The sequence below is a fragment of the Enhydra lutris genome, unplaced genomic scaffold, assembly GCF_002288905.1.
Source record: "Enhydra lutris kenyoni isolate GAN:26980312 unplaced genomic scaffold, ASM228890v2 scaffoldscaffold3, whole genome shotgun sequence".
Lineage (NCBI taxonomy): Eukaryota > Metazoa > Chordata > Mammalia > Carnivora > Mustelidae > Enhydra > Enhydra lutris.
In genome coordinates, this window is record NW_019154087.1 from 71243100 (window position 1) to 71250065 (window position 6966).

The 6966-nt window shown below is 43.4% G+C and overlaps 1 long non-coding RNA gene across 1 annotated transcript; it reads right to left on the minus strand.

Annotated features, from left to right (window-relative positions):
• Positions 1–1689: 1689 nt before the first annotated feature.
• Positions 1690–6065, minus strand: LOC111153598. Its single transcript, XR_002641012.1, has 3 exons — positions 6041–6065; positions 3856–3927; positions 1690–1808 (listed from the first exon to the last, which is right to left on the minus strand). It is a non-coding gene; the product is annotated as an uncharacterized LOC111153598 (long non-coding RNA).
• Between the last annotated feature and the right edge of the window lie 901 nt (positions 6066–6966).

Here is a 6966-nt window from a genome sequence, read left to right on the forward strand (position 1 = left end):
CTAGTAGACATTTAAACCAGCCTATCACCTTGGTCAGAACTGGTGCCCAAAAGGTGCCCAAAGGGCAGGGCCCATACTCCTTGGTAACTAGGGAGACAGTATGCATCCCGCTACTGATCGGATGTCTCCACCTGGCCTGACCCACCCTTGTATCTGGGTTTTGTTACCTGGAGCTGGTTTCCGGCACTTATTTTTAAGTAAATCCCCTGGGGGAAGGGGAGCAGGGACAGTTTAACTTTAATGAGAGCCTCTTGCTAAATAGGTCCTTACAGTAATGATTACATGAGATTTTGCCTGTAAGTAGACTTCCAGGTGCCCCATCCATAGTAATGTCAGCTATCCTTGGTTGCGGTAGTGATGGTGGTTGTAGAAATGAAGGTATGTGGAAGGGAAAGGGGTGGTCCTTTACTGTTTATTTCCACTGCAACTGTCTTCAACTCTCTATTTAAATAAGTATAATAATTCACTCTAACTAAAAAAAAAAAAAAAAAAAAAGAATTAATAATCTGGGACCCTTCAGACATAAGTGCATTCTCCAATGCCCCTTTATGTCAAAATGCCAACCCATATATCTGTCTTTGGCAAGATTTGTGGGAGTTGCTTCCCATAATATTGATTTAAAAGCTTTGACAACATGGCCCAAATATTTCCAATCTCTTCTTAATAAGGTTAGGCACTATATTTAAACCCTTCCTGAATCCATTGATATTTTATGCTTGTTGGGGTAAGGCTTACTTAATGTTGTCTGCCTGTAAGTACATATGAAAGAAGCATTGGTTTTCAGCTCTGGGACTGTTAACTCAGGAACTTGAAGTTCTGTCTCTTGGTAAATTGATGATCACAAGTCTCCAAGAACTACTAAGACAGGGAAGGGTGTCCTTGCTGCTGGGTGTCCACACCACCTGGAATCTTCTAAGTAGCAGTCTGGTTCCCCAATCTCTACTCCCCAGTGGCTCTGGTGGCCTTGTTCCCCCACCCTCTCCCTTAAGGCACTGCTAGAAAGAGCTGCAGTGGCCACCCTCTTCATGGTCTCAAATACCAATCAGAAAGGTCATGGCAGGAAGGCATGTCAACTGCAGCATCTAATTCTGACTACATTACCCGCCCCCACCCCAAAATTACTTTGACCAAAACCATGCTGACGGGAAGGAAAAATTGAGGAATAAGCCAGATTTGAGCGAAGAAACCAAGAAGAGGGTCAACATTTTGGAGAATTCAATATCAGGGCTTCCTACGCAAGGAAGTAGAAAATTTCTTTGTGAGCAAATGCTATTAACATTCTCTTTAAATTCAGTGCTTTAACTAGACACGACACAGGGCGTTTGGCATGGACTGCATTTCCTGTCACAATTTATTTTGGAGTTAGAAAATGTTTTTACTCAAAAACTAACTGAAAGCCTACTTCTCTGCTGTCATAAATCAAGTCATCTCACCCATCTCAGTAGGACTTGGACCCTATCCAAAAGTTGCCCACAAAAAGAGAAATGAAGAGCTTTTGCAAAGGGAGGATACCTTCTGTACTAGGAAGGACTGAGGGCACATCATTTCCCAAAGGATTTGGAGAAAGTTCCTAGAGATGGCCTTTTGAGTTATCTGACAGACTTGCCCTACCCATTTCAACCTCCTTGGAGGGTCTGGTCACCATGTTGGCAGGCTAGTGGAATAAAATAAAGCAATATGATTGTTTCCATGAGTGCCAAAGCTCCTTTTTCTCGGATTCCTGAAAGCAGAAAGCACATCAGGCTTCTGTGGGATGGCTTCACAAACATAGCAGGATGGTCAACGTTGAACTTCTTGAGTCGCAGCACCTGACAGAGCTCATGGAACACAAGACACTCAGTAAACGCTTGACTGATGACATGTCACATCTGCTGTTGTTAAATTTGATTTCTGTGTGTTTCTTATTTATCTGTCAGCTTTTATTACTGTTTAGGCATATCTTCAAAGATGGTTACATTTTCCTCAAGTTCGTTTCATAGCCAAATTTTTATGAAGCCCCTGGTACCACCCCCTGGGCCTTTATGACAGCCCCATTTTATACCATTTATCACACTGTGCTGTACTGGCCTTTTGCTCAGCTCCACTACCCTTTAGAAAATGAGGGAGGACTTATTCTTGTTTATCATTGTCACCCAGTGCCTAGTGCAGCAGACATCTTTTGGAAGTGTTCAGTAAATACCTATTGCATAAACAAATTCTTATACCCAAAGTTAAAGCTTTGTGTTTCCTAAGCAGTAAACTGACATCTATCAATTCTAAGGCTCCTGAAAAAAAGGTTGTTTTCAACATGAATCAAAACTGGATTGCACAATTTGCATGAGACAAACATTTTAATGCTAATCTTTGCTTTCTATTGTGTACTATTCTCCTTCCTGCTAATTTTGCTGTCAGAGGTCTCAGAGGAGAGTGGAACATTTTAATTATGTCACCTTGGCAAAAATGTAAAACACAAACCATCATTTTTAAGCATACTCTTTTCTTCAGGTGCTGTTTTGTTTTTTTGGTTCTGTTTTGTTTTATTTAATGGCAGCCATTTCCTCTTTAAAAGTTGAGTCTAGAGTTGCTTTGAGCTTTACGGTACAAGAATACAAACTCTTTTTCAACATTCTGCAAATATTTGTTGAGTTCCTAGTATTGCAGGACACAATTCCAGGAGCTAACGAGAGAGGCAGAAAGATGGATAAAATTGCTGATCACATTGAGCTTAAATTCTAGTGAAGGGGAGATGAGCAAGAAACTAATACAGGAGAAAATGTCAGGAAATGGTCAATGTGCTAAATAAAATAAAATAAATTTATGTACAAAGTCCAAAATCCAAATGCTGCACAGGACTATTCTAGAATGGGTGGTCAGAGGGCAATCTAAGAAGGTGAAATTAATCTGAGACCTGAATGAGGACAGGAGTCAACTATTGAACCAGGGTCATTGCAGGCGGGGCGGGGGGGGGCGGTGGTTGGCAGATCCCAAACTGGGAACACACATGGCTCGGCCAAGGAACAGATCATCTTCTGTAGGCCTGCAGGTCCGCCTAGGTAAGTGCCACAGACTAAATGTTTGTATCACAAATCATACGTGGAAATCCTAACCCCCAATATGATGGTGTTAGGAGGTAGATGGAGCCTTTGGGAGGTGATCAGGCCATGAGGTTAAAGCCCTCATCAATGGGATCCTGCTCTTATAAAAGAAACCCCAGAAAGCTTCCTCACCCCTTCCACCAGTGTGAGGACATAGCCAGATGATGGGCCATCTGTGAACCAGGAAATGGGCTCTCACCAGACAAATCGGCTATCATCTTGGACTTGGATTTTCCAGCCTACTGAACTATGAGAAATAAATTTCTACTGTTTATAAGCCACCCAGTGCATGGTGTTCTGCTAGAGCACCCACACTGATTAAGAGAGTAACCCTATAACCCCATGGAGCAGACCCTCAGGTCTCCCTCTATGCTTGAAAGAAAGCCTGGCTCCACCAAAGACACTGTGACAAGAAAGATGGATCAAATCCACCAAGTCAAGCTATCACACAGCTACATTTTGAAAGGCATTGGCATCAACCAAACTTACTATCCCCCTAAGATCATCAGATCATCTACAACCTTCTGCTTTCTGTTCCTGGAAACTTAATGCTAGAATAACCATCTTCTTTCACTCTCTGTGTGTTTCGCGCGCGCGCACACACACACACAGGTTCAGAATCCTCATGATGTTCTTTGAGGATCTGACTACATTTCTGTTAAATTATTTGTTTATGCTCCACAATTTACATAGCAGAGAAGCAAAGTGGTCCCTAAGTTCCCTGCTCACACACATGCACACATGCCTGCTCTACATATTTATACTAAATTAAACCCTTTACCTCCAGTCAGTCTAACCAGGAGTTTTTCTCACAAAGGGATTTTTCTGGGAGGTGGGTGGCTGGTCTGTGGCCCTGAAAACGAGCAGAAGAGGCTCATGCGACCCGTGCCAGCCCTCAGAGAAACACAGAACCCCCAGATTTTAGTATTACTAAGCAGGTTAAGTCTCTGCTTCCCACCTACAAAGCCCATGCAGGGCTTTCGCCTTGAAATTCTGTTTTAAATAAAGAGTTCATCCACATGTATAAAATACATGAACTATTGGTGGTACTTTTCCTCATTTTCTCCTTTCATCTTTGTAGTAATCTCTTGAGGGAGGTGTCTTGTAGAACAGTTAAGGGTGGCCCAGGCAAAATTACCTCTGGTCACACAGCTGATTTGTTCTGCTGGGATCTGAGTTGAGAGTTCAGGAAATCCAGTTCTTTTTTCTTCAGCCCTGCAACACAAGCTCCTGACAGCCTTGTCTAGGCTCCCACATGGGCCCTGTTTCTTTAGGTCCAGGGGAACGGCAGTTTGATTTTTGGGTTTGGGGCAAGGGGAGGTTTCTTGCGCTGAAATTGCTGTAATTTGATTCCTAAGAAATTTCTTGACTCATTGAAAACAGACAATAGGTGACAAGAGGGTGAGAGAGAGTAGAGGTGGAGGTGGGGAGGACCAGAGAGAGAAGAAGAAAAGGAAAGCTCACATTTATGGAGCTCCTGCTACTTTCCAGATGCTGAGCAGGGTTCTTTACATGTAAGGGATCTCCTTAAAATTCTCCACCTCCCAGCCCTTGCCTCCTGGTGTAACACTGATTACCGGGAATCTGAGGTCGGCTGGCCCACGGAAAAGCCCAAATACCAACTGGAAACAACAGCCACTCAGTGATTTTATTTACTTGTTTATTTATTTTTAGTGCCTGATATTAGAACACCTGGGAAAGCAGGCTTACTGCTCTTGGGCACCTCTCTGTGGCCATTGCAAGAACATTCCAGAAAAACCATTAAGCTGCATGGCTGAGCTGCTCAAATGAACAATAAACCCTTGGCTGTCTTCTCGTCTGTCTTTTCTGCTTCGTGTCACATTAAGCATATAAATGGTTAACAGAAATGTGCTTCTTCAATATTAGTGACTGTCCTCTGAGTGCTTTCCAACATAAATATATGCCCAGAGGCTTTGGAACCACAGAGGTCTGAGCCACACACTGCTCTGCCTGCCAGATAGCTGCTGTCCCACAAGCTCATTGGTCTGCATCTCAGTTTCTTTGTCTGTCAACCGGGCCAACAACCCCTATCCTTTGGGGATGTTGTGGAGATTAGATGAGATGACCCACGTGGAAGTATCCAAGTCCTTCCGTGGTTAAAAAATGTTGGCTCCTTTTCTCTCCCTCTCCTTTGCCCTCTACACAGCATGATTTCCACCTAAAAGTCTGACGCTGAACACTCTCAGTGTGGCTTTGTCTCTAAGCTCTGCGCAGAGTCTAAGGGAACATCACAGATCTAGGCAAAGCGAAGAAAGGGAAGGAAGTCTGGGAGAGTGGGTTAGCTTTAGGGGCCTTTCGGATGATGATTTTGATTTGGTGATCCCAAATCAAAGAGCTGAGTGAAGAGAGGCTCTTTTGGACAGGCTTTTCACAAGAGGTCCCGCCGGGAGCCTTCCGGGCTGGATGCGGACCCGGGCTTCCTTTCCCAGCGCAGAGAGCAGCTGCCTTGCTGCAGCGGCCATGTTGGAGGGCGTTCCGTGCACTCGGGTGTGCGCGAAAGGCAGCTCCTCCCCGGAGGGACCGAAAACAAAGGACAAGGTCCTTTTTCTCTGTTTGTATTTATTTTGTGGACAGCTGCAGCAAAACTCTACCTGTGGCAACCTTTCATGACAGATGTCCTTTCTGCTTTTCGCGGCAGGCATGTTTCCAAAGCAGATGCCAAACGCATGCTGTTGCCCAAAGCTTACGTATGCATAGACGTGAAGGAACTAGAGACTCCCGAGAAACCGCAAGGCCGGAAAACCAGGACCCAGCTGGTTCTCCTGTCTGGTAGGGAAGGAAGGGAAGGAGCTCTTAGGGAGAGAGAGCCCTCTGTGTGTCCCCAACTCCTCTGCTTTTACCTTTGTCATCTCCTTGAAAAGGGCATGGCCTTTGGGTAACCAAAGACCTGGGTTTGAATTCTAGTTGTTATTTGGGGGCTCTGAGACCCTGGAGAAACCACTGACCTTTGCTGGGTTTCAGTTTCCACATCTGCAAAAGAAAGACCATGATTTTGTGAGGAGAAAGTATGACGACAAATGCAAAAACCCCACAGAGTTAATAAAAACATAAAAGATGCTCAATTGGTTATTTTTTTCCATTAATGGGGGAATAATATCAAATAGTAGCTTCCTAGGAAATGAATACGCTTGTGGAATATTCATATAAACCATGTTTAAAGCAATTAATAAGAAGCTTATATGCAGTAAAATATATTTAAAAATGAACCCCAAAATGTTGATTATTTCTGGGTCACAAAATCTAAGGGAATTTTTATTGCTTTATTTATAGTTACTTGTGTTTTTCTAATTTTTTGGCAATAAACATGCTTTGCTTATATAAGAAAAAATAGAGCCAAAGCAGTCTCAGAATCTTAATAGTCCAGAAAAACGTTCAAGATACATTATTGTATGGGCGCCTGGGTGGCTCAATGGGTAAAGCCTCTGCCTTCGGCTGGGGTCATGATCTCGGTGTCCTGGGATGGAGCCCCATGTTGGGCTCCCTGCTCGGCGGGGAACCTGCTTTCCTCTCTCTCTCTGCCCACTGCTCTGCCTACTTGTGATCTCTCTCTCTGTCAAATAAATAAATAAAATCTTTAAAAACAAATACATTATTGTAAACAAACGTGGATGTGCACAAGACCACACTATGATAGGTGTAGATAACATGTAGAAGCTGCAGTGAGACTGTAGAATAAAACCTTTGCAATCTCTATGTGGGAAAATTGTAGTGCTTTTATCTCTCTTTCTTTCTTTTGATGCACTTTTTCTACATTTTTACATTAGTTCTTAAAGTCCTGAAAGAAGAAACAATTAAATTCTTTAAAAAGCAAACAGGAGCTCCAGTGGCGCAATCGGTTAGCGCGCGGTACTTATACAGCAAACAAAAGGAG